Below are 22,483 nucleotides of genomic sequence, written 5' to 3'. Positions count from 1 at the left end.
GTTAATGGGGATTTCAACACAGTTTTAAAGCCTTGGGATGATGCTATTGTCATCCTATGTGTGTGGATCACTATAATCTTAAGCAGTGAGATCATGAACTAGGAGGTCCAATGCAGTGGGTAAATGTAGTACAAACTTAAACTGCATTCTAGGCAGCAATTGGTCAGTGAACACCTACATTGGTCATATAACATCCCAATATGGCAAGGAAGAAGGTGTAAGGCACTAAAACATCTTGGAGGGAGATTCAATAGGATACTGACACATATTGATGGGAGTATAGTGTTTAGTAGAAAAGTTATTAACACTATTGGCATACAGATAAACAAATAGATAACAGCATGAAAAGGCTCTGAAGTGAAGAAATCTGGGCCCACATAGCAAAAGTGTGGGCCTCTTATACTTTTCAGAGGATGGGGATGGTTTCACAGCAAGAGCCACAGCCAGGATTCCTGACTCAAGGCAGGGAAGAGGGTGAGGAGCAGGATATATGGCCACCAATACTTTCTTTGATGTAACCTTATTTCCCAAGGTGAGAGATCCTGGCACCTGGAAGTCTGTTATCTACATTCACAGGTAATATCTCAGTAGGATGCCTATTGGCATCAATCTGTACATGGGGAAGGGCTGCTACAGGTTTGTGCCCTAAGCAGCAGCTGGATTCGAGCATTACATTTTTACAGGTTACAAGACACCATAAACTATGGGAAGGAAGGAGGGGAAGAGGATATTCAAGTTCCCCCAGGGTATACTCATGCCTTTTCCAGGAGCTTTCCCACCATTTCCAAGTGCTCCAGGGAAACTGGAAGGGCGGGGGTGGGGGGGGAGAGAAATGAGTATACTTTACCTCCTGGATTTTGACATCAACAGTTAAAGGTGTGCTTCTGAGTTTAGACAAGTACCCACTGAGATTTCCAGCTTCGTGTGTTCTGAAACAAATGAATGGACTAGGGACACAGAACAGTTATAAAAAATAAACCATCTATTAAACAAGGGAGAGGCATTCTAAAGAATGGAAGTAGGCTAGAGAGCCAGCCAGGAGAGGTTTGAAATTCAAAATCCCTACACATATCCCTTAAGCATCAGGACCCTTTATGGATCAGTTACATAACATTGTCTTTTCTGTGAGATGTTTGGGGATTTTTCTCATCCATGATGTATTTTATTTGCATGTAGCTCTATTGGGGAGATGTGTCCAGTCTTTCTGATGTCTGACTTCTTTCATATTTATCTTGATACCTTTTGTGCATGCCTTGTTCTCCTGTCACAGCTAAGAAAGAAATGAATCAAAGATTATCCACTTTGATTGTGTTGGGAGTTTTCCCAAGAGACTATCCCCTGATTCATCTGTCCCATATCACTTTTGAGACCTGGAATACTCAAGAAGCAATAATATCATTACAAAAAAATAATGCGTGGGAACAGCATGCTATTTGAACAGGCTAATTATTGAGAGTAAGTCTGTAAAGGCAGGCAAAATGAATGTTTTGTATAGATTAGCACAAAGACTTCAAGGAAATTAATAAATAGGAAAAGTTTCAAACAAAGGCACAAGATAAATATTCAGAAGGAGATATTAATGACAAGAAAATATATGGGGTTGGGCATGGTGATATGTGTCAGTTATCCCCAGCACTTAGGAGGCCAATTCAGAAAAATTGTTCATTTAAAGCCAGTCTGACCTACAATTTCTCAATGTCTCAAAAATTTATATTCAAAGTAACCATAATAAAAGTGATATAAAAGATCAAAAGAACAAAAGACGTGAGTGGAGAATTTGAATGAGGAAAGTGAAAACATAAGTACCAAACATACCCCTGACACCAGTGCTGCTTTCCCTAAGGGCCATGAAGGTAGCAGGATTATACCATTGTTCTGTGCCAGCTAGAACCTATGCCTGTCGACCCTTCCTCAGCCCGTGTACACTCAGCTAAGCCATGCCTGAGAAGTGGCGCTCTGGAGCAGTTCACTGTTAAATCTACTAGAAACTGTAGAAAATATGCCTATGAAGCCTGTTAAAAGCCAGCCTAGGTCTCCTTCAGTAAATCTGCATGCCCAAAGCTATTACTGATGTCATTATGGCAAGCCCTGAATGAAAAGAAAGGGATTTAAAAGAAGTTGGTGGAAAATGTGACATGACCATTGTGATCCTGCCACCATTGTGAAACAAGTGTTAAATGCGGCACCTAGAATGACAGTGGAGTTCTTATAGAATTACTAGGTGGTTGGTCATTCAATTAGATTCCTGTAACAAGCAGTAAGCAATTTATCCCACTCTTATTTCAGACTTTTCATAGGGCAATAAGAAATAGTATTTAAAGTGAATGACTGAAAAACTATGCTATACTATACACTTTGACTTCTTTGAACTCAAATGTCATCTCTCAATATTCAAGTTTACATTATTTTTCTACTAAGTATGAATGGAGTGATGAAAGTGACCCTTCCACAACTATTTCTGAATAGCTTAGACATGTTAGTCAGGAAACTTAGGGAGATGACTGATGAATGTGAGTTGGAATAAAAATCAGTTTTTACCTGCAAAATGGCTAGCATTTTGAGTATTGAGTTTTATGTATCTTTTATCACAACAGATATGAAAAATAAAATCACTTATAAATACACACTGTTGAAATTAGTGTTATTAGAGGGAGGCGTGATTCTAAATTCAGTGAAGCACAATTTAAAAACAAGTAAGTAGTATACATTTCCCATAGACTGTTATTCTATAAGATATTTTCAGTGATTTTATATCTTATTTTCTAAGCCAAATGAAATGCAAAGATTAAACCTTAAAGGTAATGGTTAAGAACATAGTTAATTCACCTGTAACATAACAGATCAATTCACTACTGACATGCTTAATTATGCTCGACCATGAAGATCAATTTAAAGGATTCTGGCAAAATGCTCAAGACTGCAGGTTTTCTAACCTTTGAAAAAAAAGTTTTAGTTGTTGTTCATGGTCCTAACAAACTAGTGGAAGTTCAATGGTCCATTCATAATATCTTGTCATTCACTATTAAGTGAAAGAGAAGTTTTCACTGCAGGAGGTGATGCTCATGAAAGTTAACCCTAGGAATGGAAAAGTCACTCAGCACAAAAAAAAGCACACACTGTTCTTTCAGAGTTGAGTTCCCAGCACCCACGTCTAGCAGCTCACAACTGCCTATAACCCCAATGCCAGAAAATCAAATGCTCTTTCCTAACCTCCCTAGCATTTGTCCTCATGTGCACATAACACACACACACACACACACACACACACACACACACACACACACACACACACAAGCAGGCATGTGATTAAAAATAAAAAAAAGTAATTTTTTTAAAGAGCCTAACCAACAAGTAATGTTTACTAGCATTGAAAAATATAGAATTCAAATGCATTCATGATTTGTAGATGCTAGGGAGGTTATCCCATCAAAACTATTAGAAAATACTTCCCTTAATCACATTTCTAGAATAACACAAGTAAAAAACATACATATACAAGAAAAAAACACTACAGTCATACATGTATCAAAAGTATTATTGCTAGTACTTGCAGGAATTAGTTTTTTTCACCTCAGGTGAACTATTTTAAGCACTCTGAAAATTGCTGACATATTAAATAATCAATGATATGGATAACATGGGGTGTCTACGGTCATTGCCACAAATAATGTAGCTGAAGTAAAACCTATCAATTAAGTACACAAAAATCTTGGAAATTTTGTCAGAGTAGAAAAAAGAATTTAAAAGATTTTTATTTTTTTAATTAAGAAATTTTTTATTCATTCCACATACCAACCACAGATCCCTCCAATCCCTCCTCTCACTCCCCCCCCCATCCTTTCCCCTCAACCCACCCCCCCAGCCCCTCCTCCAAAAAGGTAAGGCCTCCCATGAGGAGTCAGCAAAGCCTGATACATTCAGTAGAAGCGGATCCAAGCCCCTCCCCCTGCATCAAGGCTGTGCAAGATGTCCCACCATAGGCAATGGGCTTCAAAAAGCCAGTTCATGCACCAGGGATAGATCCTATTCCCACTACCAGGGGCCCCTGAAACAGACCAAGCTACACAACTGTCTCACCCTTGCAGAGGGCCCAGTCCAGTCCCATGTAGGCTCCACAGTTATTGGTCCAAAGTTCATGAGTTCCCACTAGCTTGGTTCAGTTGTCTCTGTAAGTTTCCCCCATCATGGTCTTGATACCCCTTGCTTATAGAATCCCTCTTCCCTCTCTTCGACTGGACTTCTGGAGATCAGCCTGGTGCTTGGCCATGGCTCTCTGCATCTGTGTCCATCAGTTACTGGATGAAGGCTCTATGATGACAGTTAGGGCATTCACCCATCTGGTCACCAGGGTAGGCCAGATCAGGCACCCCCTCCACCACTGCTAATAGTCTAAGCTGGGGTCATCCCAGTGAGTTCCTGGAAACTTCCCTCATGGCAGTTTGTCCCTATCCCCATAATGTCTCCCTCTATCAAGCTATCTACCTCATTGCTCTCTCATTCCACCCCTTTTCCAGCTTGACCATCCCATTATCCCATGTTCCCATCATCCCCCATCCCCTACCCTCCATTGCCCCCCTTACCCCAAGTTTACTCAGGAGATCTCATCTATATCCCCTTCCCAGGGTGTTATATGAGTCCCTCTTAGGGTCCTCCTTGTTAGTTAGCTTCTCTGGAGCTGTGGGTTGTAGTCTGGTTGTACTTTGCTTTACATCTAGCATCCACTTATGAGTGAGTACATACCATGTTTGTCCTTCTGAGTCTGGGTTACCTCACTCAGGGTGATATTTTCTAGTTCCATTCATTTGCCTGCAAATTTCATGATGTCCTTGTTTTTTACTGCTGAGTAGTACTCCATTGTGTATATGTACCACATTTTCTTTATCCATTCTTCAGTTGAGGGGCACCTAGGTTGTTTCCAGGTTCTGGCTATTACAAATAATGATGCTATGAACATAGTTGAGCAAGTGTCCTTGTGGTATGATTGAGTATTCCTTAGGTATATGCCCAAGAGTGGTATCATTGGGTCTTGAAGTAGATTGATTCCCAATTTTCTGAGAAGTCACCATACTGATTTCCAAAGTGGCTGTACAAGTTTGTACTCCCACCAACAGTGGAGGAGTGTTCCTCTTGCTCCACATCCTCTCCAACATAAGCTGTCTTCAGTGTTTTGATCTTAGCCATTCTGACAGGGGTAAGATGGTATCTCAGAGTCATTTTGACTTGCATTTCTCTGATGACTAAGGATGTTGATCAGTTCCTTAAATGTCTTTCAGCCATTGAGATTCTTCTGTTGAGAATTCTCTGTTTAGATTTGCAGCCCATTTTTTTTTAAACTGGATCGTTTGGTGTTTTGATGTCTAGTTTCTTGAGTTCTTTGTATATTTTGGAGATCATCCTTCTGTCAGTTGTGGGGTTGGTGAAGATCTTTTCCCATTCTGTAAGCTGTTGTTTTGTCTTATTTACTGTGTCCTTTACCCTACAGAAGCTTCTCAGTTTCAGAAGGTCTCATTTATTGATTTTTTGATCTCAGTGTCTATGCTACCGGTGTTATATTTAAGAAGTGGCCTTAGAGATCAGGGAAATAGTGAGAGCCACTCACCAACCTTACTTCACCAGCTCTGCAGCTTCCAAAATGCCACGACTTCCTGTCTACCCAGGCTTTTATTGCCTTGCTGTTCTGCCCTCTCATTGGCTTTTAGCCCAGCTACCTCAAAAATGACATGAATTAAAGGAAATTTACTTTTTAAATTAAAATAATATTACATCATTTTCCTTTCCTTTCCTCCTTCCAGCCCCTCTAATGTAAGCTGCCCTGTTTCTTTTCCAATTCATGGCTTCTTTTTCTTTATTATTGCTAACATAGTCATGTTTCAGCTAAATGATTAAGATTCAAGAGCAAAGAAAGAATTTTGAAAGCAGTAAAAGTGACTTTTCACATAAAAAGGAACTCATAAAACTATCACTTTCTTAGAACAAATCTTAAAAACATAAGGGAGTAGGATGATATACTTAAAATATAGAAATTTAAAAAAACTACTGAACAAGAATATTATGCCTACCAGAACTATACTTCAAAAATGACAGATAAAGACTGTCCCTTGCAATCAAAAGTTGAAGAACATCATCGCCTTGCCTTTCAAGAAACACCAAGAGCAATATTTTGAATTAAAAGGACACAAAACAGCAACAGGAATATATACAAATATAGAAAAGTTAATAGACTAATAAGGAATACTACTATAGTGTTTTGTCAGTCAATTTGGATTTGAATATAAAGGTATAAAGATGAAAGTTACTTAAAGTAACTTTATGAAAGCTGTATATGGATATACAATGTGAAAAATATGAATCATGACAAAATTGTTTACATGTGAATAAATAAAATTATAATTATCATACGGAACTAAAGTGCTTGTTTTATATGAGCCTTATGGTAACCACAACAATATCTATAAAAATACAAACAAAAATATCAGTCAAAAATGAATATGGGCAACCATAGGAAAATGAGAACTAATAGACTGTTAGAAAGATAGAAAAGTATTTATCAATAATTTAGATGCAAGTGGATTAAGACCCCAAATCAAAAAATGTTCAATTACTTCATGAATTAAGAACAAAATTCAACAACTAGCTCCTTAAAAGATAATTTCTTTAAATATGAGGATAAAATAAGCATGAAAAAGTAGAAATATGTTTCTTTAAAATTATTACCCAAAGTAATCAAAGATGGCTATATCAGGTAAAATAGACTTTGAGTCATACAAGGAAGCAAGTGACAACAAAGTACCATTATATAATGTAACATGTCACTTTAACACAGAAATTTAACTACTATAAATCTGTATGTACCTACCATTTGAGCACCAAAACACGTCAAGTAAATATTAACAGAATTATAAAGTACTACAGAAACAGAATAATAGTTGTATATTTTTGTTTCCCATTTTCAATTAGATAGATTATCCATATAGAAGAATCATAGCACAACATTGGACTCAGGCAGTGTTATAGATCAAATGTATCAAGCATAAAGAACATTGTACATAAGAGAGTCTATTTTCTCATTAAATATAAATGGAAATTTTTCCAAAGTTCATCATATGTAAGACACAAAACAAGGCTTCAAAACTAAAAGCATATCAGATTTCTTTTTCTGGCTCCATTAAAAAACTGTAAATCCACAAAGGAATCCACAACAATGACTCCACAATAGACTACTGGCAATGGGCGAGAGAGTGCCTGAGCTGACCTGCTCTGGTGATCAGATGACCGAACACCCTAACTGTCATGACAGAACCATCATCCAGTGTCTGATGGAAGCAGATGCAGAGATCCATGGCCAAGCACCACGCGGAGCTCCAGGAGTCAAATCAATGAGAGGGAAGAAGGATTATATGAGCAAGAGATATGGAGACCATGATTGGAAAAAGTACAGAGACAACTAGCCAAACTAGTGGAAACACATGAACTGTGAACCAATAGCTGAGGAGCCCCCATGGTACTGGACTAGGCCCTCTGGATAAGTGAGACAGTTGTTTAGCTTGAACTGTTTAGGGGGGCCCCAGGCAGTGAGACTGGGACCTGTCCTTAGTGCATGAGCTGGCTTTTTGGAACCTAGGGCCTATGCTGAGACACTTTGCTCAGCCTTGGTGCAGGGAGAAGGGGCTTGACCTCCCTCAACTGAATCTGCCAGGCTGGGCTGACTCCCCAAGGGAGACCTTACCTTGGAGGAGGTGGGGATGGGGGGTGGGGGGTAAGGCTGGGGGTGGGAGGAGGGAGGACAGGGGAATCTGTGGTTGATATGTAAAACGAATAGAAAATCTCTTAATAAATTAAAAAAAAACTGTAAATGAGTGTGGTGGTTTGAACAAAAATGGGCCACATTGGCCTATAGGGGGTGGCACTATTAGGAGGTGTGGCCTTGTTGAAGTAGGTGTGGCTTTATCGGAGGAAGTGTATCACTGTGGGTGGGCTTTGAGGTTTTAGAAGCTCAAGCCAAGCCTAGTGACTCACTGTCTGATCCTGCTGCCTGCAGATCCAGATGTAGAACTCTCAGCTACCTCTCCAGCAACATGTCTGCCTGCATGCCATCATACTTCCCATCATGATGATAATGGACTAAACCTCTGAACTGTAAGTGAGCCCCAATTAAATGTGTTCTTTTATAATAGTTGCCTTGGTCCTGGTGTCTCCACAGCAATGAAAACCCTAACTAAAACAATGAATAACAGAAGAAACTTGGAATGTTCACAGTGTGGCTTTTGAGAAACTAATGAAACAAGAAATATAAACATAAATTAGAACCTTGAGACAAAATGAAAACATATGCTAAATGTAGGAGAGGAAGTAAGTTGAAGGCCTATTTTGCTTAAAATGAACTCTAGTTATATCCATATTTACTGCAAATGACATAAGGAATGTTGTTCTTCATGACTGAATAAAGTTTGTGTAATACAACATTACCTTTATTTGTTCATCTGTTTTTAGACACCTAGACAAATTATATAACATGGCTATTGTGAATAGTGTTACAATAAACATGGATGTGCAAGTATCTATGTGATATTTTGAATTATAGCCCAATAGGTTTATGCACATGAGCAATACTGGGAGATCATGTGGTAGTATTACTTCTAGATTTTCCAAGAACCTTAATAATGATTTACATAGTAGCCATACTAATTTGCATATCCATTAGCACTATATAAAAATTCTCTCTTGCCTACATCCTCAATAGTACTTATTTGTCTTAATCATAGCCATTTTGACTGACGTAAAATAGAATCTTCTTTTTTATTTTAATTTTAATTTCACTGATAGCTAAGGATGATGAACATTTTTATGTTTATTGGCTATTTATCCATATTTTAAGAACTGCCTGTCTGCTTCATTAGCCCATCTATTGATTAAGTTATTTGGTGATGAGGTTATTTCATTTTTGAGCTCTTTTCATATTATAATTACTTCTTGGGTATCCATAGTTAGCAAATATTTTTACACATTATGTAGGCTGTCTCTTCACTTGATTAATCAATCAATTCCTTTGTTGTACAGAAGATTTTTAATTTTATGAAATCACATTTGTCATTTTTTGGATTTATTTATTGAGCTATTAGATTTCTTTATGAAAGTCATTTCCTAGGCTTATATCTTGAAGTATTTTCTCTGAGTTCACTTCTAGCAGTTTCAGACCTTACATTAAGGTCCTTGATCATTCAGAACTGAATTTTTAAACAGGATTAAAGATATGGAAATACCTTTAAACTTCTACATGTTTGGTTTTCCAAAGAGCCACTTGTTGAAGAGGCTTTCTTTTTTTCAAAGTATGTTTTGGAAATCTTCAAAATTCAGGTGGGCTGTACCTGTGTGGGCTTATTTTCTGGCTTCTATCACGGTGATTAAAAGGAATTAAATATCCAAGATAAAATTATGACTATATATTTTCATGATTTTCTTATGAAAAGAGTTTCTACTCCATTTTCATTTAAAAAAAAAAACCTTTTTCACATGATAGACTTTATCAGCCCTAATTATAAATGTGGAGGAAACAGCATTAGACAAAGAAACAGCCATTTTCAACAATATAGAAATCATCTTCCAGATGGGGCACATTGCAGTAGTAGAGTACTCTTCTAGCATCCTTGAGACCCTAGGTTTGATCCCCAGAGCATAATAAATGAAGAAGTAATGAAATAAAGGAAGGAAAGGGGAGGGGAGAAAGGACGGAAGAAAGGCAGCTGTTGATTATAACTCTTTTTCCATTTTCCTTTTACATTTTTCATATATTACAAAAGTAGAAATCATATTTTTCAGAGTAGGTGTATCTTTTGTAACTATAGTAACGAAGCTTTCCATTTTTAAATATCTTATTTATTTAGCTAAAAGCAGCAATGCAAAGTTCATTCTGATTCTAGAATCATGTACAATTTTAGACAACTGCTCAAAGAATTGAAGCCTCTTTGATAATGTAATTTAGAAGAATTTAGATATTTTTCAAAGAATATTTACCATATAAGTCATTTTTGTTATGTGCAACCATAAGATTTAGAAAATTTTCCTCATGGCATATGTTAATTTTAACAACATCTTTAAATTGTTAGTATTCATTAAGTATACCCAAATCATAGGCAATTGTGATATAATGTCAAAAATCCTTCATATGAAGTCAGAAAATGTAAGTTGAAATTGCAGTTCTGCTTCTTATTACAGACTGTAAATCTAGGCAATTTACTTTCTCTGAAAATATTCTTTCATTAGTAATAAAAGTATACTCCTTACCTGATATAGTTTTTCTGAGAATAAACTGAAGTAACAAATGTGAAAGTACTTTGTAGATAGTAAGTTTCCATAGTAAAAATATGAAGAAAATGTAATAAAATTAACATTAAGTGGATAATTATCATGTGATGGTCACTGTACTAGTTGTTTGCTTATTTTATATTTATTGTTCTTAGCAAGACCGAGACCTATGTGTTGCTAAGAAATAGCCTCGCACTGGAAACCTAGATAACTACTCAGTGCTACTGAAATTATGGTTATTGGAGGATAATCTACAACCACTAATTTACTAAACCAGCATAATCCCTAATGACAATCTATAAATATTTGTCCTTACACCCAGAGATAAGTTTAGTCTTTCCCCTCATCAAGGACATTTTTCTTTGCAACAGATGGGGACCGCTACAATAAACCACAACCCATCAAAATGCAGAGTTGTGGAGCCCAGTACCAATGGGTTCATCTTCAAACACTGCTGCACATAAGGCTCAGGAAACACTGTGAAAGAGGGGGAAGAAAGAATGTAAGAGCTAGAAGATCAGGGAATTTGTTGTGAGACTGTGCCTGCTAGTCACATCAGAAGCTATACTCGTAAAATCCCACCAACAGTACCACTCAAGCATGAGCTGAACAAGGATGACACCAAGAACATGCCAGACTTGACAGGGAAAAGCCCATGGGGCCTCACAAAGAACTACAGGCAACTGAGTAAAACTGGGAGCAGGAGAGGTGGTCCTCCTCCCCAGGGAAGAGCATACCAATTGTTTGTCCAGTGCTAAATGGTCAGACCTGAAAACATACATACAAGAAATGTTATCTAGACTCATCAGGTTATATTTAGGACTTGTGTGTCTTCAGTAATAACGAAAAAAGAGGTCATGAATTTGAAGGAGAGTAGGGAGGACTATATGGGAGAGTTTGGAGGGAGGATAGAGAAGAGAGAAATGTAATTAAATTACAATCTCAGAAATAAAATTAAAAAATGAAATATGCATATAGTCTATCTCTAAAAGGTTCCCTGGTATTTAACAGTCTTAACACTGTTTAAAAACAAAACATCAGCAACAAAAAAACAGTATCCTCTGGAGTCAAGGGAATCAGTTACCTGTGAGCTTCTGTGAAATCAAAAACATATATTAAATAAGCAATGGCACAGATAAAACATCTCCCATCCAAAGTGAGGAACATGAAAATAACAAGAAAAGATAAGACCAAAGCAAGACTGAAATGCAGCAAGGAAAAAAATCATAGCTCCATATGTGACATCTGTAGCTCACGATGGCATCATATGGGTTACAACAGCCTTAAGAAGTCCAAGCTCTCCAGGTTTGCCATCTATAGGTGTCAGACCCTCTCTTTGGGTTGGCTCCATTCCATGCCTACAGCTTTCCTTTGAGGATGGCTCACAGTCCTGACATCTTTAACATACTTGGAATCACTATTGCAGCTTACTCTTCACCTTCCTATCTCTACACAGTGGCCTTTTGGGGCCTCCTTACAGGGAATCCAACCCTTCCAACACATTTCCTGGCTTTAGTGATTTTTCTGGAAACTTGGTGTAAGCCTAAATGACCTCCTCATTCTTAACTCTTTCATATCTGTAAAAACAGTGTCATATGGACATTGGGCTACCATATACTGCTGCCCACTTGAGATGCAGCCTGGCTTCTTGGACCATGGTTGTAGTGGCCTATAGTGTGCCTTTGAAGATGACCACACAGAAGCATTTTTCTATTTTTTAGATATTAAAAGAGAGAGAGAGAGAAAACCATGGGATCCTTATGGTGGCATTGTCAGATTAAGCTCTCTCTTTTCAAATGAATTTACATTTTTCACAAGTTACAGCCTATAATGAAAGGGGAAGTGGTATTTTCTATAAGATGCTATTCCCATTGTTTCCAAGCAGAACTGTAGATTTCTTTTTAATGGTGCTAATCTTTTTAACAAATATAACTGTATTGTCTGCATTCTCATCTTCAACTGTAAATTCACTCCCATTCCTTTCTTTACCAACGTGCACATTTTTCATAGTCTTCTCTTTCTCTTTCTCTCTTTCTCTCATTGTAGACCTAAATAAGAACACTGGGCAGAAACCATGCCACAACCTCAATGCCAGCTTATCTTGACATTTCTTTTTGTTTGTTTTTGTGTGTGTGTGTAATTTTTTATTAATTTTATTTTTTTTTCATTTATTTTACATACCGACCTGAGTTCCCCCTCCCTCCTGTCCTCCTGTTCCCTGCCCCCCCCACTCCCTTCTGTCCCCACTGCAGCATCCACTCCTCCTCTGTCTCCATTCAGAAAGGGGCAGGCCTCCCATGGGAGTCTACAAAGCATGGCACATCAAGGTAAGGCAGGACCAAGCTCCTCCCCCTGCATCAAGGCTGGCCAAGGCAACCCAGCATGGGGAATAGGTTCCAAAAGGCCAGCTTAAGTGCCAGGGACAGGTCCTGATCCCACTGCTAGGAAACCCACAAAGAAACCAAGCTACACAACTGTATCTTGACATTTCTTACACCAAACAAATTAGTCCATTATTCCTATGTTCAGCCTTACTCGAGTTCTCAAGACACAGAAAGAATGAAGACAAATTCTTTGCCAAACTATAACATGAATAACTTCTAATCTGTTTCTGATAAAGTCTTTGTTCTCCTCTAAAATGAGCCAGGCCTCTACTGTCCAATTTCTCTCAGCATCTGCTCTTCCAAACTCCTCCCAGAATGTCCCATTAAACTATAATTATAGGACTTTAGTACTTGTCTAGTCTACAGTTCCCAACTCTTCTACATTTTTGCTGCAAACCAGTTCCAGAAGCTTACAACCCACAGGGATGGTTTTATCACACCAATAGCTCCCCTCCACAGTGCCAGTTTTCTATAGTACTTCCTTTTCTCGCTGCTGTGATAAAATATATGGCAGGAGCAATTTGAGAAAAGAAGACATTTTTTAAAGTGTATAATACATCATGGGAGGGGAGACAGTGTCAGGACCACTTAATCTGCAGTCAAGAAACTGAGAGAGACGGATGCTAGTATTCAGTCCAGGACTGTAGTACATGTAACGGTGTCACACAGTCAGGGTTTGTCTTCCTTTCTCACTCAATGTCTCTGGAAATGTCTCTATAGATCTAACTAGAGGTATATTTTAATTAGCTGTTATATACATGTATGTATATCTATTTCCTAAGTATATAAAAATATATATTTATATAAATACATATATAAATAAAGCCTTTATTCATATATATAACTTTTTATATGTAAAATATATATTTATATATATTCCTTCTCAGTCTGTGTAATGTTACATACATGTATGTATGATTTCATGGCTGATCATTTGTATTGAATAACCAATTAATGTGCTGTTTCTTAAGAAAGACTATTTCTCCTACTTTTAGCATTCCTTAGATGTCTGTAGTTGTTTGAGTAGAGTTAAGACCTTCTGGGCTTTTTCCTGTCCTTGGAGATGGTGTTTTCTAGGAATATCAGAAGCTACACCCATAACATTTCACCAACATGGCTGCCTGAGCATGAACTAAACAAGGACAACAATAACAGACATGTCAATGTGGGGCTTTAGTTTTAAAGGGCTTAGATAGCTCAGCCCATCCATCTTGCATCCAGAGACATCCATCTTTCCCTTGCACTAGTTCCACTTACTATATACAGCTGCCCTTGGCAGATATCTCTAAGATCTGGCATCACCAGCATCTTGGGTTCTGCTCTGAAATTCCAAACTTCAATTTAATACTTTCCAATGGACTCTCAGGGCCTCCTCACACTGACTCCAGTGCCACCACACATTCCTGTCCTCAGTAGCTCTCTGAAACCATAGAGCCATCATCCACCAGCCTCTCATTCTTGTACCTTTCATGCTTCCAAAGTCAGTACCATATGTTTGAATGCCAAGTTTGGGACCCTTGCCCACTTCAACCTGTATTAACCACAGGTTTTGTATGTTGAAGCAATTACTTTCCAAAAGCAAACAACCCCTTAGGCTTACTCCTTTCACAAGTTGGAAACTTAGCTAAGTGTGGTCTTTCTTGCCTTCAATGTGCCCTTCCCGTTGTTACAATTTCACTCAAGAAGGCCTCTCCTTAATGTTGTTAATATCCTTAACAATTATAACTTCTCTTTCAGCACATACCTTGGCTGTAACATAAAGCTCTTTTCCTCACTTAACTGTACATTTTGTATTTCTTTCTTCCTCATTTGCTATTTTTCATTATAGACCAGTATAACAGTTATCCATAATAACTATGCCACAGACTCAATGGTAAGCAGTCTTGAAGTTTCCTCCATGAAATAAATTAGATCATTACTCTTTAATTCAGCCTCGTGTCAGTTCCTAAGATGTGGGCAGAAAATAGCCATATTCTTTGACAAAATATCGCATTAATGGGATATTGCCCAATTGATAACAGAAACCTTCTTCCCCACTGAAAACTCATGAGCCCAGCTTCTATTTCCCATTTTACTTTCAGCAATCCTGTCTTCCATGCTCTTAGAAGAACAGCACTTTACAGTGTAGACTCCAGGGAGATAACCACAGCTATGAATTCATGAGCCCTATGGCATGTCACACCTAAAAGACAGTGTTTCACACCTCCCCTCCATATCATTTGGATCTTATATTTTTCTGCCCCACTTCTACAATGTTCTCTAAGTCTTGGAAGGGCTTATACAGATGTTTCGTTGAGAACTGGGCACTCAACAGTCACTTATTTTCAGCCCTCTGAGGAGTCTTGAGTCTCTACATTAACTGTCATTGATGGCAAAAAGAAGCTTCTATATAAAGGCTGAGGGCAGCCCTGCTCTGTGAGCATAAGCATAATTATTTAGGAGGCAATTTGACATGTAGTTTTATGGTTTGAAAAAGCTAATACATCTCCCTCTTCCTGACATATGGCTGTTGGTATAGCGAATCTCTTTCTATACATCTGTCAATAGCATTCATCACCAGAAAAAGTTTGCTTTCAGCACTATACTATCACTGTCCCACATGAAGCAAAAAAAAAAGACTCATCAGCTCTTTATCTTAATATAGTTTGCCACCATCTTGGTCAATTTTTCTTTACACTGATCCATTATATTGATGGTATTATGTTGATTTAATCTGATAAGCAAGAAGAAACAGCTATAGTAGACTTATTAACAAGACATTTTCCAGCCAGAGTATGAAAAATAAATCTCATTAGTACTCAGGGACTTTCTACCCATGAAATTTCTAGAAGGGCCAGTGACTTGGGACATGATCAGATAATCTTTCTGTTGTGAAGAATATGTTGTACTGATTCCCTCCTATAACCAAGAAAGAGGTAGAATGTTTAATCTCCTCTTTGTATTTGAGAAACACCACATTGTTGATTTGAATGTGTTACTCTGCCTCATTTACCATGTTACTCAAATATCTGCTAAATTTTAGTGGTTATGGGAGAAAGAGAAGACTGTAATAGCATAGGGCTTCTCTGGAAGCTGTTTTTCCAAATGGTTATGATAATCCAGTAGGTCCAATGGTACTTGAGATGAAAAAGGAAGATAAAAATTATTTTAAAAATTATGGAGCATTTAAAGGAATGAGAAATTATGACATATATATTAGGAAAAGGGAAGGAAATAGAGATTTCCTTACAAAGAACCAGATACTATATTTAACAGAAAAAAAATTCATGGTAGCCATTTGTTAGAGGATAAATTGTGCATACTCTTCCTAAAATTTCAATTATGAAAGTACTAATCTGCAATACTTCAAAATGTTGACTTATATAGAAATTATGTGATTTCAGATGAAATTAGATGCATTAACATAGGACCACAAATTAAATATGGTAAGTGTCCTCATAAAAAAAAATAGAGACAAATTTAGGTTTGGTGGCATATTAAAAACTTCTTTGTGTGATCCAGTTAAGGAGAAGAGTCACAATAAGAAGAAAATTAGACTCAATTCCAAAGAGAGATATAAAGGAAAGTTTAAAAATTCAGAAAGGTAAGAAAATGTCCAAAAGGTAAGAAGAAAAGGAAAGATGCAATGGGGAAAAAAAGTAAGAAAAGCCAGCCACAGCTCCAGCCCTGTTGGTCTCCAGAATGAAGAGAAGAAGCAGAAGCTTCATTTAGAAAATAGGCTAGGGGATATGTTAATGTTAATTGTCAGCTTGACAAAACTAGAATTACCTAGGAGATTATTCTCTGGATGTACCTATGCAAGATTGTCTTGCTTATATTAATTGATTTGGGAAGTTCAACCCACTACGGGAGGGCACTATTCCCTCTGCAGGAGATCCTGGACTATGTAATAGTGGGGAAAGTGAGCTAAGTATTTGCATGCAAGCATTCTTCCCTTCTGACTGTGGATATAATGCAACCAGCTGCTTCAAAGCTCCTGCCATTGTGACTTCCCTACCTTAATGGACTGTATCCTGAACTGTGAGCTAAAGCCAATCCTTCTCTGTTGTAGAATATTATTTTAAGGTGTGTTACTTTGTTTATGTTGCATTTGTTTAAACTCTGTGAAGCTATGATACTTTGCCTCTCTAAAACACCTGGTGGTCTAATAAAGAACTGAACAGCCAATAGCAAGGAAAGAGAAAGGATAGGTGGGGCTGGCAGGCAGAGAGAATATATAAAAGGAGAAATCTGGAAGGAAAGAGGAAAAGTAGCCAGAGAGTGAGGAGGACTCTAGGGGCGAGCCACCCAGCTACACAGCAGACCACAGAGTAAGAGTAAGATTTACAGAAGTAAGAGAATGGGGAAAGCCCCAAGGCAAAAGGTAGATAGGATAAGTTAAGTTAAGAAAAGCTAAGTGGGATAATTTAAAGTTAAGTAAAGCTGGCAAGAAACAAGACAAGCTAAGGCCGGGCATTTATAATTAAGATAAGTTTCTATGTGTGATTTATTTGGGAGCTGGGTGGCAGGCCCCCCCAAAAAAGAGTGAAAAACAGACAACTCCTTCTCCCTTAAGTTGCTTTTCTCAGAGTATTTTATCACAGCAAAAGGAAAAGAAATTAAGATGGAGTCCTAGTGAAAACACTTGCACTACTAGCCAAAAGACAACACACAACTATGGAAACCCTCAAATTCAATTACGAGTTCTGATGAGACAGTGAGTCTGCCAGCAGATGGGTCATCAGTGAAGTAAAACCCACTATGTCACTCTATAGACTTGGGATGGAGGCAGTGTCTGGGCACTATAATGATAAGGAATTTGTTTAAAATTGTTTAGCTGGCTGTTGCCTCAGGACATACCTGAGAGACAGTTGTGGAGAGTAATCTGGATGGACAGACAAATATAAGAGCAAGTGTTAAAAACAACAGCCTAGGCAGTTAAGTGCATAGGAAAAAGTAGCTTTCTCTTTGTGCCTAGGAACAGACCCCATAACTCTGGGCTTTAATATCCCAGTACAGCAGATAGAATATAGGTTCCTCCTTAGGTTGATCTATTTACTACTGTAGTGTCGGAAAATTGAGAAGCTACAGCACACTCCATGAAATCCATGGCTTCATCCCCATAGCAGGTTAATTAACACTCCCCAGGTTTTGAAAATACAAGAAGAGGTAATTTGCCTGTACAGATCTTAGTGCTGCAATTACTTCTTACAACCCAACCCCCAACCCTGGTTAGAACCACAGCCACCTCAGGGGATACAATCTGAGAAGCCTCCAGAGAATGGGAGAACCTGCACAGCCCATAAACTTCAATGTTAAGTACGTACAGCAGAGAATCCTGATGTGCACAGAGGGGAGCTACGAAATCAATGCCAGCTCTGTCAGCTTTTGGACACTTGTTCAAAATATCCTCTATCCCAGCATCAGTGATAGGAAAGAGGAGTCCAGAAGCCCAACCCTCCCTCCATACCCTATGCATACAAATGTCAGTGCCCAATTTTCAGTGACCCCAAAACTACTACGACACACATCTTTTATTAATTTTTTTCCCCAGCCCAATCACATTTTCCCCTCCCTTCTCTCTTCCCAGTCCCTTCTCACAACCTCTCCTTCCTCCCCCACTCCTCCTCCTTTCTCTTCAGAAAAGGGCAGCCCTCCATGTACATCAGCCAGCCATGGAATATCAAGTTGCTGTAAGACTGCGTACTTCCTCTTCTATTAAGGCTGGCTGAGGCAACCCAGTAGGAAAGAGACCCAAAAGCAGGTAACAGAGTCAGAGACAGCCCCTGTTCCCACAGTTAGGAGTCCAACAGGAAGACCAAGCCACACAATGCAACACATGTGCAGAGGGCCTAGGTCAGTTCCATGCAAGCTCTCTGGTTGATAGTCTTGGTTGTCAACGACTACTTCTGGAATTAACTAAAACCCAAAAATGGAGGGCATACCTGTGAGAGATTTCTGCTTAATTTGAAGTGGGAAGATCTCTCACAGGTATGCCCTCCATTTTCTCTGCATCTGCTTCCATCAGTCAGTGGATGAGAGTTAGGGTGTTTGGCCATGCAATCACCAGAGCAGGTCAGCTCTGGCACTCTCTCAACCGTTGCCAGTAGTCTATTGTGGAGGTATCTGTGGATTTCTGGGGACCTCTCCAGCACTTTTCTTCTTCCTATTCCCATGGGGTCTTCATTTATCATGGTCTCGGATGCAGAGATCCATGGACAGGCCCCAGGTGGAGCTTCGAGAGTCCAATCAACAAGAAAGAGGAGGGATTGTATGAGGGAGAGTTGTTGAGACCATGATTGAAAAAAGCACAGGGACAAATAGCCAAACTAGTGGAAACACATGAACTATGAACCAATAGCTGAGGAGCTTCCAATTGGATCAGGCCCTCTGAATAAGTGAGACAGTCGATTAGCTTGATCTGTTTGGGAGGCCCCCAGGCAGTGGGACCGGGACCATCCCTGTCCATAGTGCATGAGCTGGCAGTTTTGAGCCTGGGGCCTATGCAAGGATGCTTTGCTCAGCCTGGGTGAAGGGAGGAGGGGACTGGATATGCCTTGACTGAAATCTACCAGGCTGAGCTGAATCCCCAGGGGAGTCCTTGCCCTGGAGGAGATGGGAATGGGGGGTGTGTTGGGGGGAGGGTGGGTGTTGGGGGCAGAAGGAGGGAGGACAGGGGAATCTGTGGCTGATATGTAAATTAAATTAAATTATAAAGTAAAAAGAGATTTTCTATTCACCCTACACACCAACCAGATTCCCCTGTCCTCCCACCTCCCACCCCTCGGTTTGTAAGAATTGCCTTGTTCATGGTGTCTCTTCACAGAGATAGAACACTGACCAAGGCATTCATATTATTTTTCTCAAATATTTATTTTATATGTACATGAGTATTTGCCTTCATGTTTATAAGTGCACTGCATGAATGCCTTGTGCTTGTAGAGGCTGGAAGACATCATATTCACTAGAACTGGAATTACAGATGGCTGTGAGCCACCAGGTGGATACTGGGAATGAAACCTGTATCCTCTGGAAGCACAAGTGCTCTTAACTCCTGAGCAATCTCTCCAGCCTGTATTTTTAAGATTTTATATTAAGTGTGCAAAGCAGTGGCCATCATTATGATGTTTCCATACAAATAATGTGTATTGATCATATTCCTTGTCTGCCCGTTACTTTCTTATTACCCCCCCCCCCCGTCAATTTTACTCAAGCTGGGACTCTAGAGAATGAAGAAATTTCATTCGTTATATTCAGTAATTATACTAGAACAACAGTCACAAACTGAGAGATGTCCCAGGAAAACCTGGATGTGAGTTTGCAAAGTTCTTGAGACAAGACAGCAGAAGTGTACCATCTCCTCATTCATAAGAACAGTGTTAGACAATGTGTTAAGCTCCAGGGTTAGAAAGACCAAGAAAACATGGCTCTTTAGCCAAAGAACTAAAAAAAAAAAAAAAGATTTTAAAAGTGACTAGAAAGAGCACTAGGAGATACTGAAACTTCACCCTTCAGAGGTGACTTACAGATCAGTGGTTATTACAACATTAAACATTAATCAAACTAGCTAAGCTATAGAGAAAGCCTAGATGACCATCAGCAAACAAACCTATGCACACTCACAGCAGTTTGATTTCGCAGTAAAATGAATGTAATTGTGCTATTTGTATGGGAATGGAAGTAACTGAAGATCAACATGTTAAGTGAAAGAAATCAACTTTAAAAAGACAAATGACTCAGAAAGTCAAATATCCTCTTACCACTCATATGCAGAATCTAGATTTAAACATATGTATGTATACTTAACAGTAGAATGAGTATGCTATTGGATGAGGAAGGGTCTAATAATTGGGGAGGAGGTAACAAGAGAGGGTAATAGAAACAAAAAAGAGACAAATACTGCGACAAATATTGTCCATTCTCTCTTACATAGGAAATTTAGATTTAAATATGTGTTTAGCCCAATGTGGTAGCACATAACTATGATCCCATCACCTCAGAGGTGGAGGGAGGGGGAATCCGAAGCTCAAGGTCACCTTCAATTGTATATCAAGTTCTAGACCAGCCTGTCTATCTCTCAAAAAAAAAAACCAGTATATATAAATATCAGGAAATCAGGAGGAATATTGAGAGAGGAATGGAACCAGAGGTAAGTAGATAGAGGACAAGACAGGATAAAGGAGGGGTGAAAATATGAGCAAAGTACACACAGTTTGTGTGAGTTAAAATTACATATAAATATATGAAGTTTGTACATATATATACAAGGTAAAATTATATATAAGTATCATAAAATAGTAAATTATATGTTAGCTAAAATGTAATGAAAAAATGAATATAGGTATAGAAATTTGTTCCCAGTTCCATTCTGAAACAAGTAAAAATATGTGGCATATGCCAATACAAGATGTAGTACAAATAATTTTCTTCAATTTGCGTAGTGGTTTTTAAAGGTTGATCCAAGTTTATTTCTATTGAGCTATTTTTTTCTCTTTAAGTGGTATTTGTAATGACTACAGTTTCAATAAGAGGTTCTGGTCTATGTAGCATTTTCTGTGAGTTTAATCATGTTATGTGTCTTCTTGAACATGGTGGAAATTTTCATGGATGTCAATGTAAATAGAGGTAAATACCTGAAAGAAGGAAAAGCAATATATAATATACTATATATTGGAAAGTAACAATATACTATACTATCTAAGAGCAACAAAATAGTCCTTTATAAGTACTTAATAATATATACCCAAAATTAACATGAAGTCCTATAAATCATTGTTTTTAAGTGATTTTGGAGCTTTGAATAAGTGCTAGACAAAAACATCAGTACCTTTTGTATACTAGATATTATTCTGAAGAGAACAAAATATAAATCAATAAATGCAAAAATACCAAAGGAAATGAACTTGAAAGTTTGAACAACTCAGATGAATGGGAAAGCAAAATTAAAATTGGTATCTTTGTGTTTGATAATTAACTAAAGGCAATCGAGACATAATCACACAGTATAGATCAGGCTGGACTTGAACTCATGGAACTATTCTTGTATCAGACTCCAAGGCCTGGAATTACAAGCATGAGCCACATATACAGCTAAAAGAAAACTGTAAAGCCTAAAGTAGTAGTGTAATCACAAGAGAAGTCATTACATACTTCCTTAATACCAGTTCAGAAATTTCATTTCCATATTAATGTTTCCAAATATGAATTCCAAAGTAAAGGAACAGCCATAACACTGTTAGAACTATCTGTAGCTTTTCTTCTTGTTTGTATAAACAGAATTGACATGATCTGAAAGTCTCTGGTATATTGGTTACATAGATAGCCTTGTTTTAGATTAGTGAGAACAGCTGATGCTTGAGAAGGTTTCCCATTCACACAGCTCTTATGTCCTTGCTCCACTTTCCTTACAAATAAACAATATGTAAGACTAGCTAAAGAAAAAGAGGCTTTCGATTTGAAAGAGAGCAATCTTGAATACATGAGAGAGTTGGAAGGAGAAAACTAATGGGAAAAAAATCATGTAATTCAATCTCAAAACTAAAAATATTAAAATAAACAAATAGGTGAGTATAGTTGTACATGCATTTCATTCCATGACTGGACAGACAGAGGCTCCTGGACTCCAGTGAGTTCAAGACCATAATGGTCTACATAGCAAGTTCAAGGCTAGCCAAGCTTCATTGTGAGAACCTTCTCAAAAATAAAATTAAAATGTAAAAACAGCTCTGAACCAGATGTAGTAAATTACATTTATAATTCCACTACTCAGGAGGCTAAGCCAGGAGGATTCCTATGACTTCAAGGCCAGCCTGGGCTAC

General features: G+C 38.2%; 1 protein-coding gene across 2 annotated transcripts in view; it reads left to right on the top strand.

Annotated features, from left to right (window-relative positions):
* The window catches only part of Zc3h12b (zinc finger CCCH-type containing 12B), a 198,943-nt gene that overhangs the window by 141,684 nt on the left and 34,776 nt on the right, over positions 1-22,483 (top strand). For both annotated transcript variants that reach the window (XM_015999686.3, XM_076562321.1), the window contains one exon: positions 8,039-8,136. The gene's annotated coding sequence lies outside the window, so the exon portion shown is untranslated. The remainder of the gene's footprint in view (positions 1-8,038; positions 8,137-22,483) is intronic.

This window comes from Peromyscus maniculatus, chromosome X (assembly GCF_049852395.1).
Source record: "Peromyscus maniculatus bairdii isolate BWxNUB_F1_BW_parent chromosome X, HU_Pman_BW_mat_3.1, whole genome shotgun sequence".
NCBI classification, from domain to species: Eukaryota; Metazoa; Chordata; class Mammalia; order Rodentia; family Cricetidae; genus Peromyscus; species Peromyscus maniculatus.
This window is presented reverse-complemented; position numbering and strand designations above follow the sequence as displayed.